At 48.6% G+C, this 23,377-nt stretch overlaps 1 protein-coding gene across 3 annotated transcripts in view; it reads right to left on the reverse strand.

Moving 5' to 3' along the window:
• SLC8A3 (solute carrier family 8 member A3) overlaps positions 1–4,023 on the reverse strand; it is a 110,304-nt gene extending 106,281 nt beyond the window's left edge. For 2 of the 3 annotated variants that reach the window (XM_031049127.2, XM_005149230.4), the window contains exon 1: positions 3,974–4,023. The gene's annotated coding sequence lies outside the window, so the exon portion shown is untranslated. Of the gene's footprint in view, positions 1–3,142; positions 3,360–3,973 lie in introns of those variants that run through there. The other variant, XM_031049125.2, reaches the window with a different exon arrangement.
• Positions 4,024–23,377: the final 19,354 nt, after the last annotated feature.

Raw genomic sequence — 23,377 nt, forward strand, 5'->3', positions numbered from 1 at the left:
TGGTTTTTGTTTCTTTTTTTTTTCTAACATAGAATCAGATATTATTGCCTGAGTAAAAAAAAAAAAAAATTTGGCCAGCAATCAAAGCCTTTTTTTGACTGTTGAAGCACATGAAAGGCATCTGAAACGCAACAGCAACAAAGAACAAGGAACTATTTGTCAACGCCACTCGGTCATTGGGGAAGCTTAGGGGAGGAGACTGATGCTGTTTGTTTAAAACAAGCAAACAAAAACCTGACAGACAGACCATTTATCTATATAGTGCTTCACTTGAAAATATTGGCAGAGGGAATACATCTTAACTCGGTTTGTAACAAAAAGTGCTGACACACTCTGTTATGGCACTTCCCTGCCTTGGGGCTGGAGATGCCTGTCACAGGGAGGACCCTGTGGAGCAGTGATACACGTGGATCAGGCACAACACGTCAGCAGGTCATCCCAGGCCCTTAGCAACCCCTCGACCTGTCCAACCAGCAACACCATAGCATCTGCCATGCTCAGACCAGCCTCATCTGAGCTCAGTCCCACCAGCTCCAGAGGAAGCAGGGAGGCTGGATTTGTCCACAGGTACCTCTTTCCTTTCTAAAAGCCAATCAAGCTGGCTCAAGTGCCTTTCGACCACCAGGCAGAACAACTGTCTATGACTCCCCACTAGACCAAAGTCTGCTCTAGTGGGATGGGGCAGCTCCCATCCTCACACTGGCCCAACAACAGCCTATGGAGCACCGAGTGGTGCATGCCCCAGACCATGCTCTGCATCCAGCTACCATCCGTTCTCCTGTTCTGGGTCCTGATGTTCAGGACTCCACACATCATGCTTCCTGCACTGCCCAAAGTGATGGAAAAGACTATCCCACCTGGCAACAGCATCTGCCATCCCAGGTGCCATCCTGTCAGTGGCAGCTGTGCAGAGGAAGGGGGCAATCTCTCTGCCAGGGACAAGCGCTACACACAGTGGCATTCAGATGGCTATGCATCTGCCTTCCCTCTCTCACCCTCTCATCCACTAGTTATTAAAACCATGTCCTCACCAAATCCCTACACAGTAGAAACATATCATTAACAATACAAATGAGACCCAGGGAGATGAAACAACATGCCCAGCAGGAGCCTACCTGCATTTCCACTGCTCTCACAACAGGACCTCAGTGAGGGATTACCACAACTTGTCATACCTTGGGCATTTGGGGAATGCTTGAACACTTCCTAAAGCAGGGCTCATATATGGCGTGGGAAAAAACAAAAAGAAGACTGCTGTACTGTGCCTTATACCTAGGGCTCTCTATCCCAGTCTTCTCCTTCCCCACCCTGGCTGATATTACACCCTTTTATTTACAACAGGGGGCAACAGATCTGACTACCATCACACTGCATGCTCGTGGCTGAACTGAGGGCCCCTCGCTAGCTCTCAGCAGTAGCAGGATGTGCTCTTTTCTAACATCACTACTTCTGCTCAGGAAATAAGTCTTGATCCAGTTGACCACAGGAGACTGAACATAAACACCAAGCATGACTGTCTCAGCTAAACCATGAGCAGGGTAAACAAATGCCTGCAACAGAGCAGGCATTGGGGACTCCCTAGAAATGCTTGTGCCATGGGGAGCAACGCCTCTCCCCACTGCACCAAACCTACAGAGCATCTTCAAGGCATCCGTGTCTTAGCAGTCCCCCAAAGCCAGCTCTGCTCTCCTGGGCCTCCAGCCAGGCTCCAGGGAGCACGGGATGGCAAGCGCTCTTGAATGGGAAGATGCTGCTGACTGTTACCTAAGTCTTCCAGCCCTGTCCTCTCCAGAAATAAAAACCAGCTCAACAAAATCACCCTTTTGCTCTATGATGTGGGGAATTAAAGGGACATACATAAAAGCATGAGGAGTGGAGGATGTGCATAAGGCACCCCTTCTCACCCCCACTGCTCCTCCAGTGTCTCACCTTCAATCTGAAACAGATTTCTAGGGTGAAATCCCCAGAACAAGCCCAGAAACAAAACGAGGAGCCAGGAACCCAACCATTACACTACAGCTCCACTTGGGGGGGGGGGGGGGGGGGGGGGGGGGCGGTGAAGGGGAAAACGGCCATAGCCTCACATTTTAAAATAACAGTTAAAAAACAAAACCCCAAACAAACACACCTGCAAGGGTTTCATCTCCCACGCGGGGTGAGCAATACTTCAGACACAGGTGAAATGAAAAAAGGAAGCCCTGAAGCAAGGCTGGGAGGGAGGAAGAGTATGGAATAACCCAACATTTAGGTCAGCTCGTATGCGTGCATGCGTGTGTATCGTTTCTCCCCCTCCGCAAGTCGGCGGCTGCGGGGGGCCCCGCAACCGGCCCCGTGCCCTATTTAGAGCACAGCCTGGCGCAGCAGCTATATTTGACACCCGGGATAAACAAGCTGGGCCCGGCGGACGGAGCGCGACAGCTGCCCGGGACAGCGGCCCTGCCCCCCCCACCCCCCCGGGAAAAGATGAAAATTAAAACAATTATAATGAATAAATAAATAAATAAATAAATAAATAACGGCGGGGGGAGGGGGGAAGGGAAATTTGTAGCACTGCATGAGAGCCGCTCACCCAGCCCGACAGCCCCGGCACAGCCGCCCCCCCCTCCCGGGCTCCCCGGCATCCCTGCGGGCCGGGCCGCGCCGCACCGAGCCGCGCCGGGGCACCCCCGCCCGGCGGCAGTCGGGATCCCGGGGCCGATGCACACGGGCCCGCAGGTTAGGGCTGCTTCCACCGCCCGCTCCCTCCTTCCCTCCCTCCGTCAGGCCCCGGCCCCGCAGAGCCCGGCCCGGCGCCCCCTCCCCGGCACGCATCCATCCATCCATCTCTCCATCCATCCATCCATCCATCTATCCACCCATGCATCCCGCAGCGCCCTCCCCCCGCAGCACACACACACGCACATACACACACACACGGAGCCGCCGCAGCTCCGGGAAAACAGGACCATTGAAGCGAGCTGCCAGCGCCTGCACAACGTTCAATCCCCTTGTGTCCCCCCTCCCCAGCTGGGAGAGGAGCCTAGGAAGAGCCCCTCGTCCCCCGGCCATCGCCATGCAAGGCGTGAAGCCCCGCTTGACAGCAGGAAACTTAACCGCCAGCCTAGCGTCTCCTACGGAGCAGGGGCAGCACCCTCTTACTTACCCTTCTGCTTGCTTTCCTGACTTTTTTTGGAGGGTCGGGCTGGGGGGTGGGGGCTCCGCTTTCTCCCCAGTACAAATCCTTCCGGTTCCTAACGGGAGCTCATCGCATCTCCCGGTGATTCACCGACGGTGCGTGCGGGCATGGGGGGGGATTCGCCTTTGCATGTCAGTCCAAGTTGCCTTGCTCGCTACAAAACCTGTGCTCTCTTTTGCAGCTGTCAGGGTGAGCGGGGAGGTGCATCTGGAAAAGGGGGTGGGGGGTGGAGGTAAAATGTTGATAAATCCACCAGCCTTGATCTTCAGCTCCGTGCGGTGGAGTTTGGGGAGGGAAGGGAGGTCTGGCGGAGGAGGATGGAGATGAACGGGGGTCGAGGGAGGGAGGAAGAGAAAATGGATTGTACCCCAGATTGCCACTGAATGTGCCGGGCTTCCCCCGCTCCCGCTCTCACACCATCGGGGCTCGGTTCAGGCTTCCCAGCACTACGGAGCACGGCAAAGCGCTGAGCCGGGTTCCTGGGAGCCAGCGAGGTTTGCACAACTGCAGCAAGAAGCCAAATCAAAAAGCCAATCTGCGAGCCTCCAAACTCCACGTCACCCTATCAGCTGGGAGCGAGAGCTGCAACAAATTACAAGCCATGCATATTTATTCTCCTGACCCCAGGGGGAGATTTTCAGATCACTTAAAGAAAGGCACGATGAAACCAGAGCAAACCCTTTCCTAAATAAATAAAGGCAGAGCATGCCTTCCATGTAGCATGCACACACTCACACACACACACACCTCTCCAGGAGATCTCTGTGGGTGTATATATAGATAGAGAAGTGCACTTACTGAGTGGCGATCACTCCTGTACCCTCCTAGTATATTGACTCGACTTCGTGTATTGTAAGCAAGTGAGGGGAAGAACAGGGTAGGCAAGCCTTAGAGCAGAAGAAATTGCATATCTGAAATTTAAAGCATCTGCCAAACACTTCTGAGAGATTAAATATAGGCAGTGTAATTACACAGGCAGAGTTGGTCCTGGGATCCATTTGAAGCTGCATGCTTTGGTTTGTTCTTGCAGAAACCACCCCATCATTTTTTTCAGCTGAAGTCAAATAACAAGTTGTGAGACACCAAGTCATTTTAAAGTAAAAAATACATGTTGCCTCCAAAGCTGCTATTTGACTTTGGCAGAAGATGACTGGGGGCTGGTTTCCAGGGCCGTGGAACAGGACAGTAGCTTTATACCTTGCACAAGGCACATAAGTTTGTCTCCCCTCTGTCCTTGCCACAGCAGTTACAGGCAGATGTGTGCCTCCAGGAGATTTAACTTCTGGCATGGCTTCTCACTTCTTTAAAGGATCTGCAAACCTATGTACTATAAGGCAAGGATCCCCAGTATATATACAGTATATATATACTGCCAAAGAATGGGCTGTTCCATTCTCCAGAGAGCAGCAGGCCCTACTCTGTTATCCCCACTGACTCCCCTTACCCCATGAGGTGATGAGGGAGCAGAAGCTTTCTGGTGAGACACAAGCACATGCACAAGTGCAAACTGTCCCTGTGCAAAAGCAGCTGTGTAAACTGCCATGAAAAATGTGAGCCCAAGTCTCACAATGGGCAACAGCTTTTACCTCGGCAGCCCTTGGCTGCACACCTCAGCACAGAAGGGATCCAGAGACCTGGAAGAGCAGTTACCCATTCTGGCCTGGCTACTTACTGCTATTAGAGGAGGGCATGGCAACCCAGAGACACAGGGGCAGGCAGAGGAGGCCACAAAGAGGATTCAGTTGCTACCAGGGTGGTTGAATGAGTAAGAGATGGCGGCATAGAAGAGTACAGAACATCGTGTGGGTCCTGGACTCAGCCCTGTACCTCCTCACATGCTACTTGGCACTCTTGCTGTCCCCAAATAACCCAAGCAAGGCTTGGAGGCGGGAACATGGCATGGGATGCACATGGGCCAGGGAACAAGGTAACATTGAACATGTGCTGAGGTGCCTGAGCTTGGGGTGCCAGCCAGCCCCACATAGGGCTACATGACTGGATGATGACCCTGTGTGACTTCAGGAAGGGGAAGGACTTCCAAGTGTCTGGGGACACACAGGCATATGTGCATGTGTGGCCTAGGGCATTAAAATGCCCAGCAGTACCACTGGAGCTGTGGAAGGGCCCTTACTGACAGCTCGACATCAATGGTTAAAACCAACGCTGCATGCAGGGACCCTGATGCTGTCCAGTGTTACCCAATCTCCAGGTGGACACTTCCAAACCTCACACCCATGCTAGGGGCACAGACCCGGAGGGTTGCAGCTCTCCAGTCTTCTCCAGCACTGAGCAGAAGAAACTGCCCTGGCTCATCATCACGATGGCAGTTCCAAAGAACTGCTTATGTTTAAGGCTCCGTGAGAGCAGGTCTGGACTCAAGGAATGGTGGTACCAACTGCTTGTGAGCAGCAACAAGGCCTGGGGGTGACACACAAATTTACAGTTGACAATAACCTAAGGCAGAGCTCTTTATTGTACACAGAAGTTTCATTTCACTTCATCTCCTAAACTCCGTATGTAAAATCATGACTGATTTGTTCAAGAGATGCTCCCAGGCATTTCCCTCTTTCCTTTCCTTTCATATGGGCCTGGTCTTACACTGCTCAGCTCAGGTAGGAACTGTTCATCACAAGAGAAAGTATACGAAATTTTTCATCTCCTTAGTCTTACAGGTGTCCTTGCAAGGCACTAAACTAGGATGAAAGCATCCAAACCCTTTATATAATAATACTACAAAAAATAAACCCCCTTGTTTATGTTAGCTTTAGCAAATGAAATACAGGGATTTCAAACCCCTGGGCTGCTTAGCACAACCTTGCTAAGCAAGCCTGGATGTCAGTTTTTAATGAATACCAAGATCACTTGATGTTTCAAGCATTACCTCACCTAAAACCAAAACACTGGAGAAAAACACCAGAAAAAAAATATCAAATCACCAAAACCACAGGAAGACTATCAAATACTATATCAAATAATATATATATATAAGGAACACACACCATTTCTTTCATAAAAGCTTTTCTCACTCCGTGAATAACAAAACTTAATTCATAGTTTGTGCAGCAACCAAAAAAAACCCAAATTTTTAAAGCAAAACCCATTCCCCTTTAGACTCCTCCATGATCACCTGAAACCAAAACCTCAGGTAAGCAACCACACTCATGAACCAGAATGGCATCACTTGGATGCTTTTCCTATGAGCAATCAGGGCCTTAATCCCACTCTCAAACCTGTTTCTAGGCTCTTGAGATTTGGAGCAGAACAAGAAATGCAGGCTTTGCTCTTCCTTTCCTTGTCCATCTAAGACTAGACAGGATTTTTCTAACTTAACCCGTGGTTTAAACATCCCATGGCTTCAGTCTTCTGCTGGCAACCATGCTGATAATAAAGATGAGGACAGCAGGACAGAGCCAGCAGTAGTGCTGTTGATAATATGCGTACCAGGCATTGGCTTGCTCTCAAAGGCCAATGTCATCTACGGACAGAAAAACCTGCCAGTGTCCTGCAAGTTCTGGATGAAACTCTGTGAGTGTGTTGGCTGACTCAGAAGGAACTTCCTCCTTCCCTTTCATCCACCAGCTATGCACTTATCTCATACGGGTAAGAATTTTATACAGCTGCCATCCAAAATGTCAGGTGGATACAGCAATATTACTGCTATATTAAGGCAGACATCACAAGCTGCGGGTTTGATTCCAGGTTTTGGAAAACTTCTAGCTGAGCGAGGCCATAGGAGTTGTTCACACCATCTTGCTGTCCTCCTCTGGTCTTTCAGACCTTGTTCGAATGACCCAAGAATTGCTGCAAACACTACATTTGGCCTTGTTGCTTGAATACATGCAGCCCAACTGCCCCAACCCAAAGTCTGTACCTAAGGGCCTGGCACAGAACCCTTCTCTCATTCAAGGTTTGCTCTTGCTGAACCTGGGTTATGTGCCAGCCTGTTTTTCATAGCTTTGCTTTTCCTCCCTCATCAGCTTTCATCAGGTGCCTGCTCACGTCTCTGTCAGAAGAGATGGGATAATGTGACATTTATTAGTATGATGCATCTGCAGAGCCTTGAAATGAAGTTCCACGTCTGAGAAAAAATGACTTTCTAGGGGAAAGAGGAAAGGAGCCACCATGCAGGAAACAGCTTCAAGGCTGTCCATGATTACTGAGCAAATGAACACAGTTTAACTGTAAAATTCTGTGCTTTATTTTTTCCCCCATGAAAGCCTGCCTTGCACATGTGACTACTCTGGCAGCCAGCCTCGGCTTTACACACACATCCTCAACAATGCACAAGTTCCTATCAAACAAGCCATTGGACACCTGGGAGAGTCTATGCTTTATGGCACTTCCTGTGACCAGTGGGCAATTCCTCCACAAGTCCTAGCAGATGGATTTCTGCCACAGATGCACAATGAAGGATGAAACATTGCTCATTCACAGTGTACTCTGTGCACACTGATCAGGAAGGAGTGAAATATGGGTTGAAACTCTCTGATCCACGGATGTGGCTGTGACAGACATAGGTTGTGGTAAGGTCCTCTAGTCTCATCACAGAGCTTCCCACGGGAGAAAGGGTCAGAGGTAATGTTCCTCAGGTCTGACTCAGAAAGAGGGACATCTTCATCACAGCTTTGTGCAGAGCAGTGTAGAGACGAGCCCATGTGTAGGTGAGTGATACCACAAATATGTCCTGATCTTGGCGTGCCAAGGTGATTCTGTGTAAGTGAACATGGACCTAAAGGAACTTAACGCAGCATTCAGACACCATATATAACACCACCCCACCTAGAATAAAAAGACCTCAAATAAATATATTGAGAGTTCAGGGTAACTCAAACTCTTGAAACCTTCTGATAAGAAGTACCCTGTTCCAAAGGACCCATCTGACAATGGAGAGGGAGAGCACACTTCACAGCCAAGGCTGTGTTCTTCAGGACATCATCTTTTATAATGATCATGGTATTCAGGACACGTGTCAATTCCAAAGTTTCCATTTTAGTATTAGCTTCAGAAACTGAAGGGTGCAGAGAAAGTGGACATCTGTGGTGGAGCATACCTGCTCTGGACAAACCCTGAGGGTGAGGCCTGACAAGCCAGTGAATTCTGAGTCAGGAAGGAAGCACTCATTCAAAGGGGATCTTTCCAGCATTTTAAATACCAACCATAGAGAGTGGTCATCACAGGGACCTTCTCAGGGTGAGGAGCTCTGAGACTTTCCTTCTTTTGGGCATCTTAGAGCAACAGCTTAATACCAACTCTGTTACAAACTAGGTTATATGGTTTTGGAGGGGTTTCATAAGGTAAGATTTTTCCAGGAAGGACCAATGGGATGCACTGCGGTATGTGACAGGACAAAGGGCACATCCAGAAAGTCCCTTTCAACTGCAGTGACTAGTAATTAGCAACCAGCACCAACACTGCTGGCAGTACACCTATCTTCTCAGCTGCAGAACTCTACACGAGGTTCAGATTACAGCACTGGACTGGATATGCTCCCTCCCCACTCCCGCTGGGGACCAAGGGGCCTGGTCTCAGAGAATGATGTTCGGCATGACAGGCGGCAGCCACAGGTATTAGCATGGCAAGCCTGCAAGCACATCAGCATGTTCTGACAGGTTCTCATATATGTCTTACAATGCCCTAGAAAAGAATTTGGCTCCCAAAGTTGTCGATTTATTTAACAACTTCCCAAAATAATTTTGAATTCCAAAAATCGATGGGGAAAGTTCATATTTCATTGATTTTTAAACCTAACAAAGACAAAAATCAATTGTACCTCCACCACTCTGGTTCTCCTGTTAAACACTGGCACCAAGACTTTTTTTTTATGCTTCTTTCACCACTTGCTGGTTAGTACCATGAAAAGAAAAAATAAATCCATGTTTCTAAACCTAGGGCAGTGCTTCACAGAGAGGAGGATCCACAGCAATTCTAGAGCAGCAGCTGGTACCCTGCCATGCACAGGCTGGCTTCTTACACCTCTCAAACTCTTCCCCCTTCATCCTGTGCCTGTACCTTCAAATTCTGGGACTGCTGCTCCCTGGCCAGTGAACTTGCTAACAGGCTGAACTATTAAGTGCTGCTGCTATTGGTAATGAGAAAGGGTTGGGGTTGTGTTATATTGCAGCAGGAGCATGTTGTCCTCCATACTGGTTTCCACTGCCTATGCGTCTTCCACAGCATCAGCATCTAAAATGCTCCCACCCATCTGGCAGCCTGGGTGGCCAATGGACCAATAGCCACCCCACAGATACCCATCTACACACTTGCAGTGCCTGGCACAGGGTCGTGGGTGCTCAGCTCTTGGGCAGAAAACACCGATGTGTCTGTGGCTGCCCTTGCCCTTAGCCTCATGGCAATCCCTGTTGGGGCTGCAAACAAGGTTTCACACTCTGGTTTGTCTCCACTTTGAGCATGCAGGGTGCTAGACTGGAGGCCTCTGACCTCAGGGAATGTTACCAGATAGCACAACTATAGACCTTGATAGCACAGTCCAATGGGAATAATAATAAATGCTGGATAAAGATAGAATAAGATTTTACTATTCCCCTAAGGTCAGTGTAATACTTTTCTTAATAAAACAGCTGAGACCTACTGAAGGAAAAAAAAAAATAAAAAGAATCTCCCAAATAATAGTATCTCCTCTTTTAAAAATCTAGGGCAAAGTGAAGAGTGCCAGATTGTCACTTCCCCTTGAGCAGCTCAAAAAAAGCCGTGCTTCCCTCCAGGAGACTGATCCTGGTTTATAAAAATCAGGGGGGGGAAAGGAACTGTAAAGTACGTTAACATCAACTGTTAATGAAAGTTAGCAGTTTAATTAAAGGAGTGAGCAACCTGTGCATGGAGAGATTAGAGACACACATTCATCTCTAGGATACACGTGACTTCTGTCCAGGTTGGCAGAACCCAGGAAACACATACGGGATGAGTGCTCCTGGTGTGGGAAACTGACCCGAAACTGCTCTGGTAGGGTACAGACAGTCTTCCTGGGAAGAAGCCTGCCATAAGGACTTCACACAAGGGCTGCCACCACCCTCAGCACTGAAGCCTTGATTTTGAATCTCCAGTTATGGCGCCGAACTGTCCTTCTGATGTATGTCATGTTTTTGGATTAAGTGGGTGGTAAAAAACACTGGCTAAAGTATTCATTTATTCAGATTCTCCTCAAAGTGGAGTTTAGGAGGGTATTAGCCCTTCTTTTGATGTTTAAAAAGAGGCCCAACCACAGAAGGACACAGGCACATGCAACATATACCTACACATTCCTAGATCCTGCTGAACACAACCAGCTTGTCCAGGCACACTCACAGCCAAAGCAGTCCCACAGTATTGCTCTGACAACAGGATCCCACCCTCAGAGAAAACAAAAGGATCCAGATGGAACAAAGTTAATTTGTGGAGGAGAAAGGCATACTCAGCCCTGTGCACAAGACAGGGTGATCTTTTATTGGCCAGGTTTCCTTTTAAAGGGGTTTCTTTTACACACAATATGTACTTTGCATGAAGTCCCACCTTCAGCTTCTGCCCTGACATCTGCCCCTTTCTGTACATCATCTCCCACCAGCTCATGGCTCTTACCCTTGTCCCTCTCACCACACACACTCTTTAAGCCCCTCTTTTTGTTGTTGCTGTGGGGACATGATTTTAGCTGTTGCTCTTTGCCAACACATCACATAAACTGTGAGCTTGGAGTAGCTCCCTTTTTTCTCTCTTTCTCTCTACGATAACTAATTTGCACCCCATAATGTGCAGAAGAAATCTCACTCTGGAGATAAAAGGTGGAATAACTCATAATGGCAGAAGCACTTTGGCCTGGAGAGCCTTGGGCTGCCCATCTCCTGCTCCCAGCACACTCCTGGTGCTCCTGGCAGAGGGACGCTACGGTCATTTTGCACAGCCTATGGTCTATGTGGTTTTTCACTTCCAGTTTTGCACTGCTGACCATCTTGCAGCTACAGAGCAGTATCTCCCACTTCCAGGAATCCCAGTCACACAGGGCCGCTCACAGTGCTGTTTACCAAATACACAAACCTCATCTCAAAGACCATGAGCAGAAACACCAGGTAGAAAACACACACACCTCATCTCCAAATGCCAGTAGATTTGTCCAGGGTCACAGCTCACCAGCCACCTGAGCAGCCCTTCACAGGAGTGACCCAACATCGCTCAGAACAGCTGGTAGACAAGACCAAGCTGGCAATGCTCAGTGACTTGTAGTAGAGCCCTAATGCACTGGGTGCTTCTCTCAGCCTGGGCATCCCAAGCCTCTCTCCTCATCCCCCATCTGCCTAGTTCCTCACAATAGGGAAATTAAGGTTCTGGGAGCTCCTACTAGCTATCAAAGTTCCCTGCAGCAGGCTAGCAGCTATGGGAGAGACCACCACATGAGCACAGGAAGGCAAAGGAAGACCTCCAGCTCAGAAGCCACAGCAGAGCTCTTGGCAGGTTAGCTACCAACCCCACAAGCCCTTTACAAAACCATGGGAAAACACCACTTACCTTAATGGGGAGAGCAGCAGAACCTCATGTAAATACCAGAGCCCAGAGGAAACCAAGCCCCAGAGGCTGGCAGGGTGGTGGCAGGGTGGTGACAGGATGCAGATGGGGTCCAGCCCCTGGGAGTGTGCTGCCACCCCAGTGCTGCTGCCTCTGTGCAGAGCAATGGGGATGCTAAGAAGCAGGTCCTGGTTCAGGCCTGCCTTTGCCATGCCCCAGGAGTGTCCTGCAGGAGTCCTGCAGTGGCAGAGCCCTCACCCCTGCCCTGCCAACAGCCCCCCTCCTCGTGGGGATAGGGGCCATCTGTGAACCCATATGAACTCTCCAGCCACTGCCTCCACATGCTGTTCCCTGCCCTAGCCTGCACTCAGCTCACATCTGCTGCACCCACGGTTCTCAAAAGGGCCTGGATTTACTCCTGATCTGGAAGTCAAAGGTACTGACAATGTCGGAATCAATTTCCAGGTACATCTCCCTGTCATCACCCATGCAGCAGAACAGGCTCCTGAGTCCCAGCAGCATGCAGACCAAGTTACTCAACCTGCTGCTGCCAGCCCTGCCCTAGCTTACTCTGTGAGCTTCAGCAGTGCCAGGCAACTCCAGAAATGCAACGGGCATTACTCATCTCCCAAAGCTGCTACAAGGGCTAATTGCTTGACACTTGGTTGCAATGCCCTCTAGAAAATGGAGGTGTGGTTCAGCACACTCATTATGTGGCTCATTACAGAAGTTCATATTTACTAGACAAGGGAAATGGCATCCCAGGAGCAGTAGCATCAGGAAGCAGCCTCCTTGCCTAGCATCATGCGATTTTGCAGGAGCAGCAGGGCCTGCAGTGCTTGGATTCCCTTTCAGCTGGTTCTGCTACAAACCCTTGTGCTCCCCCTTTAGCTGCTGTCATCATCTCACTGGTTTCAGCTGTATCTAGAAATGGACTGAGCTCTTACTTAGCATGGTTATGTTCTTGTGGTATTCCACTTCACATCTTTCTAGTGCCTATTCAAGTACTTTCTTGTAACTGAGAAGGAGAGTGGCTCCGAGCCCTACAGGGCACAGGCAGAGTGATGTGACTGCTACTGGGGAACAAGGGATAGCCAAGCCATTGGCTGCCACAGCCACCTCTGGGGCAAAGACCAAAGTTCCCCTCTTCTTCACCGGCTGGTGGAGCATTATCTCCTCTGCCCAACACTATCGTGCAGATCCACATGCTGCTGCCGGTCACCTATTGCACACAGAAGCCTGGCAGCAAGTCCCTGGCTCCCATCACTGCCAGACCTACTGTGGGTTTCCAGGAAAGGTGAAGAGCATGGCTGCCCCTCCACATGCTGTAAGGGTTTTAATCCCATCGTTGTGTGTGCAGTGTGTGCAATAGAGCCATGAGGTGAAGCTTATTTTGTCATGCCTTCAGAAAGACGGAAACCAGGAAACACATTTTATCTAGCCTCTCCACAGACACATCTCTGTCCCCGTTTCTCTGTTGGTGGCTTCATGGTTTACTGCCTTCATGAGACAGAGCTGTTGCCATGAGGTCAGGGGTGATACAAGGAGGCACAAAAGCACAAAATGGAATCAGTTCTAAGTAATGATAAGTTTGATAGCTTTGTAATGGAAAATAACCGTGGTGCCTGAAGGTAGTTGACATAGTTTCAGGTCCTCAGAACCTCAGTACAAAAGGTGTGAGAAAAGCAAAATGGAAGAACAGGACCTGGGGGTAGGGAGTATCTGGGACTAGCTGATGGCCAGGATGGGAGCACCTAAACTAACTAACTGACAAGTAGGAGGACAGGATGATTGCTATGTCTGTAATGTTAATTAAGCTGGGAAAAGTAAACGACCCTTAAAGATCACCATCACATTCTTGTATGAATACGGGAGACTTTCTGGAAAATGATATAATATGCTCAGTGACTATATAAGGATGGCCTGCAGAGCAATATGGGGACACACGTTAGGAGGAGTTATCCCCCGTGTCTCCCGGTGCCGCAATAAAGAATACCTGCTTGTCAGCTTGAAACTGTTGGCGAGTTTGTTCCTGGAGCTTTCCCTGAATCAGGAGACAGGCTGTAAAAGCAGCTTCCTTGTTGGACATGTTCAGTGGGTGCATTGAGATTTCAAGTCCTTTGCCAGCTTCCACAGCGAACACGTGTTCAGAAAAAAAAAAAAAAAAGGAAAAAAAAAAAAAAGATATTAACAGAAGGAGCAAAGCCTCAACGTGTCCCATCACTTCCCCCAGCTGCTGCTGTGTCTGATCATTTTCATAGTGTATCAGGAAGTGTGAAATCACTGATTAGTTTTATGACAGAGATTTCATCACAGAAGCTGGGACATGAAAACTTCCTCTCCTGAATACAGTTGCAGCTACCAACTCCCCCCCTTACACAGGGTACTACTGAGGAAGGCAGTGAGACAAAACACTCCAAACCAGGTCACTTCTTTTCTTGGATGGAAGCACACAGATGAGTGCCAGTCCTTCCTATAGAAACCTCTCAGGATACTGTGATGCTGAGCAGTGGAAGTTCCCTTCACAGATTTCTTACCAGCACGCAGTAAATAAGACACTTCCACACTTACTCCAGAGCCCTACTGCCTGGAAAAGGCTCTTGTACCTCTCAGCAGCAGCAAAGGCAGAGCTCCAAGCCCAGGCACCCTGTCTGTGAAGCATCAAGCACCCAGACTCAGCCTCCAGGCACTCTTAACTGTCCAAGCATTGCATTCCTCTTATCAAGGTTGAAGGTCTCCATATCCTGTAGAACCAGTTCAGGAAATGCAAACTCAGGAGCTTCAGATGCCTTCTCTGGGCTTTTGGAGAACATGAGGACAACCTGCCCCATCTGCATCCACAGCTTCCAGAGGAGATCGTCTCCCTCACACAATGCATTTAACAGAGATAAGTGCAACGACGTCCTGACCAGTCCCAACTTTGCTGCAGTGCACAGGGGGAGATGCAGAGAGCTTCCAGTCACTTTAGCAGGGTGCAGATTATGAAGAGATCAAGCCAAACCCTGATGCTATGGAAATTAGCTGGAATTTTGTCACTGTGAGCAGTATAGCCCATGCTACACTATGGGAGCTGCTGGGTAGCCTGGAGAAGCAGCACAGAGCGGTGGAGGGCAGAAAGCAACGCATGCTAGTATCTTCCATGCAAAGCATGTCCAGTATCTTCCAAGGGGAATTTCCAGAAGCAGAATGAAACTTGGACTCCATCCAGAACATCACAGCCAGCAGCCCAGTGGTGGAGTATAACAGACCTTTAATGACAACTGCTGAGTTGATGCCTGCAAATAGGCAAGATCATAGACAAAGAGGTCACTGGTTTGCTCCTGACCTTGAACTGGTCTGGAAGCTGCTGCAGTCACACTGGCACTGCCTCAGCCTCTCAAAGGAATAAGTACAACATGCATAGCGACCTCCTGATGCAGCCTGTATCCTTTTTGTGCTCCGAAGGACCTTGTCCTTCATACACCACCCTGGGATTATACTCTGACTGTTTATTATTTAATGAAGCAGGTGGAGAAGGGAATTACCTGGGACAACAGCAGTTCTCCTGCTTCCCTGGCATGGGATGGTTTTAGCCAGCACAGGTGAAGAGACAGTCCTACAAGACACCTGCCTTGACCACATCCAGAAGGGAAGGCTAATGTGGGCCAGGTTAGCACACATAAGGGCAGTGCTATGGTCCAAACTGGACCAAACAAATCAGAGCACCTGGACAGAGAGAAACCCTCGAGCCAGGATACAAAACTGAATCATAGTTTTATGGGCTAGGAAAAAAGGGGAAGGATTTTGAAGTCTGCAAAGCATTTATTATCTTTTCTGCTTTGCTTTTTCCTTACCCCTTGTTTTAATATGATGGATCACCCGATAACTACAGGCAGTCGCTCTGACTGACAGGTACACCCAGGATAAAGGAGAGCAGGAAATTGGATCTGAGGCTTCATACTGTATTTCAGTGAGTTCTGGAGCCACCAGAATGAGATACTTGGTTGGATTGCTGGTGCCATCGCACTCCCCACAGCTGCAGACATGCAACCCTGTGTTCAATTTCCTGCCATCACTCGTTGTGTCTAGTGCACAGCCGAAGAACAGGAGTATGAAGCATATCAGATTTAGAAATGTATATGAATGAGGCACAAGCCCTGGTTAGAGTAGGAAATAGAACTGTTCAGAACATGGTTTTCACCAGGAGCTTCCTCCTCTCCCTAACTCCCCCACTCTGTATTGTCCAGGGCTTAAAGTCACAACTGTTGCTTCTTTCACCAAGACATAGATGAACTGGTTTAGTACTTGCTTTTCTAGCCCCACTTTCTCTGTCCACTGAGAGGAAAGCTCTCTTAGTGTGTACCCTGTCACCCCTCCCTTCCTCTCTTGTCCCAGCTACTCTGGGTCATGGCAGAGGTGGTGATGATGATGATGGCTTGACTTCACGAAGATCTGGGAAGGGCATTACCCAGAGCACACCACTTAGTTGCCTTTGCTCTGCCACCCTCTGCATCCCACTGGAAAAGCTGGTTTGCATGCTGAAGGGGACAAAGAAGGGAGGGGGCAGGGGTACATTTTCATTATTAAATCTCTTTTTGGTTCCAATGTGGCTTTGCAGGAGCTATCAGGACATTTGGAATCTGTTCCCATTGCAGGCTTTGCTGAGTCCTCAAAACCGAACCCCATCAGACATTTCCTCAGCTGTTAGGCAGGCAGGAAGGCATTCTTCCAGAAGGACCATGAGGCTTACAGGAGCAAAGCCAGCCTTGATGTGGCACTGGGGCACTAAGTTCCGAATCCTACACTACTGATATTTTGAAGGAGATGAAGCCTATGAATCCCAGCCTGGAGAAAGGCATTGCTCCTGGAGCCTCTCTCTGAACTGGACTCAAACAGCTTCATACGTCAGGGGGTTTGGAGTCCAGATCCTAGTTCACAGTCCTCACTCATCCTTTGCTACAGAGAGCCATTTGCACTTCTGGATTGCAGCCTGGATCAAAGACAGGTGTAGTGAAATACTCAGGCAAGGTTTTTTGCTCAAGTACAGCCGGCCAGTCCTAAAATACATGGAGGTTTCATTAAACCAGTATTTTTATTTCAGATCTATGGGCTGGACAAATATCTGATTATGCATGAGGTTAAATTGCTTCCCAGCTTTTGGGAATCTGCACTCCTTCCCTATGGACAGCTATTCCAATTGCTATACCACCTGGAAAACCACACAGCAATAATATTCTTTGCCTTCCTGGCCCATAAGGCTGGACTGTAACAGACAAAATATTGATGCAGCAACCTGATGTAATCAAGAGCTATAAAAGGCAAAGCAGTAAATCATTCGGATTCATCTGTCTGTCTGTGCACTTAGCTGCTCTTGATGTTTTCTAAAGCATCCAATAAATAAAACTGCATTTAACAGTCACACAGCAATTTTCCTTGCAAAACCTTGTGTTTGCACAGGCAATGGGGGTGGTGGGGAAGGAATGTGTCTGGGAAGTAGGTCAAGAAGTGTCCAGAATTATGAACTCTTTCTATTCTTCCCTGCAGGTGGGTCATTGAAACTTATCTCACTATTGAGCATAGCTGTTGAAAAAGTGGCTCTTCTGCTTCCAGGGTTAGAGTCAACCATATTCTTTACTAAGCTTTCCCTCAGTGCTCTTAAGAACGATCATCAAGTCCACTTATAAGACCTGAAATGAGAGCTGCAGGTCTGACAGGAGCTTGTGCAATGCTATCTGGAAATGAAGAGTTAGGTCTGCCTTTAATGCTTTGGTTAGGACCATCAAGACCTGCCCTAGAGGGCAGAAGCCAGGGCAGAGGCAGAAATACTGGCTGCAGCTTCCCTCCTGAGCGAGAACTGCTGTTGCCCAGAGCTGGGAGATCAGGTAAGCTGGAGAAATACACACAGGGGCAGCAGCAAAAGAGGTTCTTACCCTTACAAAAGAGGACCAGGAGCCCAGAGTCCTCTCCACAGCACAGAAGTGGGTTGAGGTCCGCTCTGTGCCAGGAACTCTGATTTCAGCACAACCTGCAGAACCACAGAGGCACCTTATAGGTTTCAGATACAGTAAAGCACATTTTTGTTCCAGCCCATGAGACAAGCTTTGCTTTTCCTCTGCATCACAAGACTTTGGTTTCCAAAGAATCTATCAAGATATAAAGAAGGTAAACGAGATCAATGATTCCCATCAGCTTTCAAAGCAACTGAAGAGACACCTGAGGAGCTGGAAAGAACCATAGGTTATCAAAAACGGAAGTATTTTCTCATTTACCAGAATTCCTGAGAAGCAGGAAAAAAGAAAGCCTCTTTCTTCACCTGCTCAGCCCCAGTAATTACACAGACCCTGAGGCCTCCCGAGAGAGAAAACACTACCAGCAGCTCAGGCTTTCAGTAAAACACTATAGACCACCTCATCAGCCTCACCCGTGCACATCCATTGCAGGTGAGTGCTATTGAACCAGCCAGCTCTGGAGGTGGGTGGCTAGTGCCCAAGTGTCCCTGACACTTGCAGAGCTACTTTAACTTACCCCAGCTGAAGATTTTCCCCATTGGCTGACATTTAACTGCCCTGGTTTCTGCAGGATTTATCAAGAAGTCAGGCATTCAAAGTGACTCATCCCAGCTAAGCCAGAGCCAGCAAGAGCTGTCACACTGCGCAGTACTCTGGCTGCCCAGGGGGGTGTCAGTAATGCAGAGTGACCGGATCCTCCTTTGCCTCATTAACTTGGGCATCAGTGGTGTGTTGCAGGGCATCCATCATGTTGGATAAACCCCTCCTGTGCACTAGAGGTGTGGGTGATGGGAGCCTCTCTGTTTTGCAATGGGGCAATGTTCATACCCACGCTATGGCAAACTTCAGTTACACCAGAGCACGTACAGAGCAGCCCAACTGGCTTGCATGCAGCTACACTAGGATAAACAGGAAGAAAATCCCTAATTATAATAACCTGTCAAATATCTTGCACCTTCCCCCACTCTCTTCCATTGCCTTCATAGCCTGTCTCTCTCCCTGTCAGCCTGCTCCTGATTTTTAATGGGTTTGCAGTATATTTAGACTGAGGATAAAGCTTACATGTGAGCAGGTAAATTGGAGGCAGCAGAGCAGTATCCCACAAAGCCTGGAGGAGATTGTGGCATGTGCTCCCAAAGCAGCTGGACACTATGGTCAGCAGCAGGTCCTTCATTGCCAGGCTCTGATAACAGGCCTATGTGTGCATGCAACCGATTAATTTTACTCCATGGGCCCTCTCCATTCTCCTTCTGGTTCCAAACTCTGGGCTTGGACCACAGGCATGTCTCACTAGAGGGCAGCAGGATGCATTTAGAGATGGACACAGCAGAGCCAGCTGGGCTACAAGTCAGTCCAGCCCTCTGGATCCAGGGAGAGCAATGAATAGGACAATACACAGGCCATGGTTTGGATGGTGCTACCACTATCACAGCCAGTACATGGGGCCAGGAGGGAGCTGGCCCAGCAAAGCCCAGGCCAGGTGGGCAAAGGGAGGGTTTTGCATTCAGAGTTACACTAAAGGGTCCAGGGCAGCAGTGCCTGACATTAATACGTTTGGCACAGCATTAAAAAGAGGAGTAAATGAAATGGGAGGCCAGATCATCAGCCTTGATGTAGCACATGAAAGGAGACGTTTATTATCAGAAGATCAGAGACAAGGAGGCGCATCTGCAAAAAAAAACCCACCCAAATGGCTACAGCAGAAGGTTCAGCTGCCGAACAACCACATGATGGGCAGGAATTTGGAAAGAGCTGCTTCTCCCTCTCAGACACACACACAAACCTGCTTTTCCCTGGCTTGTTCCAGAGAGAGGAGTTACGCAGAAAGGAGATGTGGGGTGAGGCTCTGTTCAAACAACAGAACTGCTAAAAGCTGTGGAAAACCAAACTGAATGCATAGGATGAATTGAGCAGTAACACTGAAGCAATACAAAGTTTGTCACTGGGATCTCGAGTGAAAGAGAAGTGGAAATTACTCAGTGTGGGCAGGCAATCCTCTGTTTGAACAGTGGAAACAGCATTTTTAGGTTTACTGTAAGAGCCAGATTAGTCCAAGAGCATTGAAGGTAGCTCTCATTTTGTGGGCCAGTGATTTTCCATTCCAGTGCAAGCTGGAGCTGATGGACACAGGGCATCACCTGCAGCCATCATCAGCTCAGACCCAGTCCTGCTCAGCAGCTCCTTGCCTGACACAGTCTGGATAACTGAGCAAAACGATCTTGGCTTCCTCCTGCAGATGGGTGTCTCCAGTGGAAGGCTGTTGTCACCACGGCCAGTCATCACTCTTCATTCATAGCCTTCAACACTGGTTTAACCATAAGGGAGGAGCAGCTTGCATTGCCCCAGTGCTGTTCCCCGGGATACTGATAGCCATTTGGATAAACCACTGACAGGGGAGATATGAGAGAGCTTCAGTCTGCAAAGCCCAGCTAGCTAAACACTAAGCCATCCTTGGTCAGACGGTGATTCTGGGACACAGATCTGCCAGCATATGAGCCAAGGACAATCATGGCCAGCTCCTTCCAAACCCACGCACAGAAGGAAGAAAGGCTTGTGCAGCATTTAAATTAGCTTTTCCAGCAATATTTGGACCTCCAAAATGCTCCCATGTTTTAAGATGGCTTCCCAGAGCAATGAGGTGTTCCTATGGGTCTGTATGCTCTGTCACTCTCTGATCCTAGCAGACTGAAAGATTACCCAGGCAGAACAAGAAAAGAGCACAAGTAATTTGCCTGTGTCATTAAGAAAATGGAAGCAGGACAGCAAGCCCCAGCCCTACAAATGGTTATCTTTAAGTATGTAATTCTTAATTACATATTTAAGCAAAGCCTAGGGTAATTTAGTAAGTTAAGCATATAATTCCACTTTAACTGACGGGTAAGTCCCTAAAGCAAATGCTTACGTGTACATAGGGCTGCTCCCTAACTCAGCCAAGACTAACTGGGAGCTGGAGAGGCCTCATTTGAGTGGCCCTGTGGATGCTTCAGCAAGGTACTGTACCAGTGTGCACACAAGTGGACAACAGAGCCACATCCTGGATTTACACAATTCCAAGCTGCCAAGACTGCAGCCCTGGGTGAGAATAACCCATGTTTACTAGAGAGAGGTAGATGGGGACACACACACAGGACATGCAGGCTGAGGAGGGTTGGCCCCATCCACAATTTAGGGCAGGCAGCCCTAAGGCCACCCAAACAGAAGGATCTGCACCTTTCCATCTGCCAGCAGAGTTCCAGCATCCAGGCAGCTCACCTCTTGTCACCCCAGCACAGCTGTGCTGCAAGGAGTTTGTTGCACAAACTCATCTACTTCTTAGGTGCACCATCTATAAAATTAGGTTAAAAATAGATATCCACCTTTAGAAAGGTATCTGGAGATCCTCAGGTGAGCGCTGTGCAGATAGAGACTGCCATCATTAACAACCAAGATGAAAATAAGTACTGAGGGGGGAGGGAGATCTGCACTGAACCTTTTGATGGGAAAAAGTCTATTGCAGTCACATTCACTCTTTGGAAAATTACCTCAGCTCTGATCAGGCTAAACAAGACTGGCAATGAACACAGGGCAGGCTGCCTGCCTGGAGCTGCCTCTGAACCAGCCCCTCTCCCCAGCAGCTGAAGGAGCAGAGCATGCCTTGTCCCAGGAGGTGTAGGGGCAGCACAGTGGCTGCAGGACCAGGCTCGGCTCCCTCCATGGGTGTTTGAAGGCTTGCTGCTCTTGGGGAGCCCCTATAGTCTTAGAGTGAAGCTTTCCATTTCTGCATTCAAGTCAAGACACAAAGCTGTGTATCAAGTGAAAACACACCAAAAAGGAGAAAAAGAAAGCTGGCAGTGTGGCATAATTCCTCTTATGGGTGGCTGTCATGAAGCGAGAGGTAAACATGAAACAGAAGTCTTCAATACAAAAAAAAAAATCACACTTCTTCTGGTGCCAGTACAATGGAGAATGGACTTAATTTGACACTTAAGGGAAGAGGTGGAGGGAAGAATGGAAAGAGGCAAGGATTGCCTGCCGCTCTTGGACACGTAAAGGAGGATCTGGGACAAGACCTGTTTAAAGGATTACAGCATTAATTGTGCATCTACCTTGCTTGGCACAGAAGGTCACCTAAGCCACAGATGGCGCCTTCACCAAGGCACAAGAAGCTGCAGTGAATGGCTGTGCACACAACAGTCAGCCCTCCTCAAGCAGTTGTATCCTTCCTGCTTCTTTACCTTCCTGGGCACTGAACAATGTGCTAAAACCCAGTGCAAATCACTCCTCCAGCTCTTACAGCTGGTGCCCACCTGCCTCTGCCAGAGCTGAGCCCAGGGACACAGAGTGAACAGATACAAGTGACCTCTAACTGTCTGAGCTGCACGCCAACAGCACCAAGGAATTTATCCACAGCAGAGGATCGTTGTGCTGGGTATTGTGTAAATGCAGGGAGACTAGGCTTTGACTTCTTACCTGCTTATGAAGGCTAGGGAAAGGGTGGAAACAACAGGGAATTACTCCCTTTTCCTGGATGCAGCAGAGCAATAGCATGTGATTACAAAGGGAGACTCTAACAGACCTTGTCTGCCTCCTTAGAAATTGAGGGCCAATTTCTTTCAACAGCAGCATCAGTAATTTCTCCAATGCCAATAGTCAGCTCAAAATAGACAGCACAAATGCTCATTGGCATTTCAGAGGTGAACAGTAAATAAGCATTCATTGTTGAACAGATGCCCTCCTCTCTTCCTCATGTTAGATCTTTTATCTTTCTGCCTAAGAAGCAAGCAGAAAACAGCATTGCTAAGTAGCTTCCATTAAGATAATGTCACCTTGCCAGGGCTGCCTACCTTCTGGGCAGGACTTGATGAACATCCCAAAGCATGTTGCATATGCTGAGTTTTATTCCAACTGGATATAGTTTGGAGGGTAGAATCACCTAGGAAGAGATGCTTGAGAAGACAATGAGTAGAGATGTGGGATGGAGGAAGTACAGCTGAGGAGCTGGGAGAGGAAAGAAGCTTGCAGCAAGGAGAAAATGGTTCTGCCCTGGCTAACACTAAAATCTGACAGTCAGTCTGTGACTCAGTCAATCCACTCTGAGCATGACATTTCCCTTGGTAGAACACGTCCTCTCCCCAGTTTCTCTGCTCTAATGCACTGATGCTTTCATTTCAAAAGGTGAAATGATTACAAGGGATTCTAAAAATACACATAGGCTTTAATTCCACTCCCCCATCTCTGGTGGAACAGAATTTCCAGCTTTCCTGTTAGCCAACACAGAGATTTTATCTGAAAGATGTTCAGGGGCACAAGACCATTTCTTTCTTTTCATTATCTCCTTCCCTTATACAACATTTACAGACCAGTCTAGTTCTTTGGGTGATCATCAGTTAGCACACTTCCAGCCCAACCAAAGGAAAAAGCCTTTCTCCTACCCATCCTTCAATCTGCCAGCCCTTCAGCCTGATTAAAGGTCTAACCCAGTAATGTCCAAGTTTCCCATGCTGTTGGCCACTTTAGCTACTGAGGTTCTCGCAGCCCCTTCCTTGCCGTAAGACTGACTATGCAGCAGATACACAGAGCTGGGGCTCATCACACATGCAGCAGCCGTATGCTCCTGCAGAACACAAACCTCCCAGAGGACAGACACCACAAAAGTCCTCCCAGTTCCTGCCACTCCTGGCTGCCCTGCAGAGATAGGGGCCCGAACACCAGTGCACAGGCTGGGTAAGTTGTCCTTTCAGGGGAT

This window comes from Melopsittacus undulatus, chromosome 4 (genome assembly GCF_012275295.1).
Source record: "Melopsittacus undulatus isolate bMelUnd1 chromosome 4, bMelUnd1.mat.Z, whole genome shotgun sequence".
In the NCBI taxonomy this organism is placed as follows: Eukaryota; Metazoa; Chordata; class Aves; order Psittaciformes; family Psittaculidae; genus Melopsittacus; species Melopsittacus undulatus.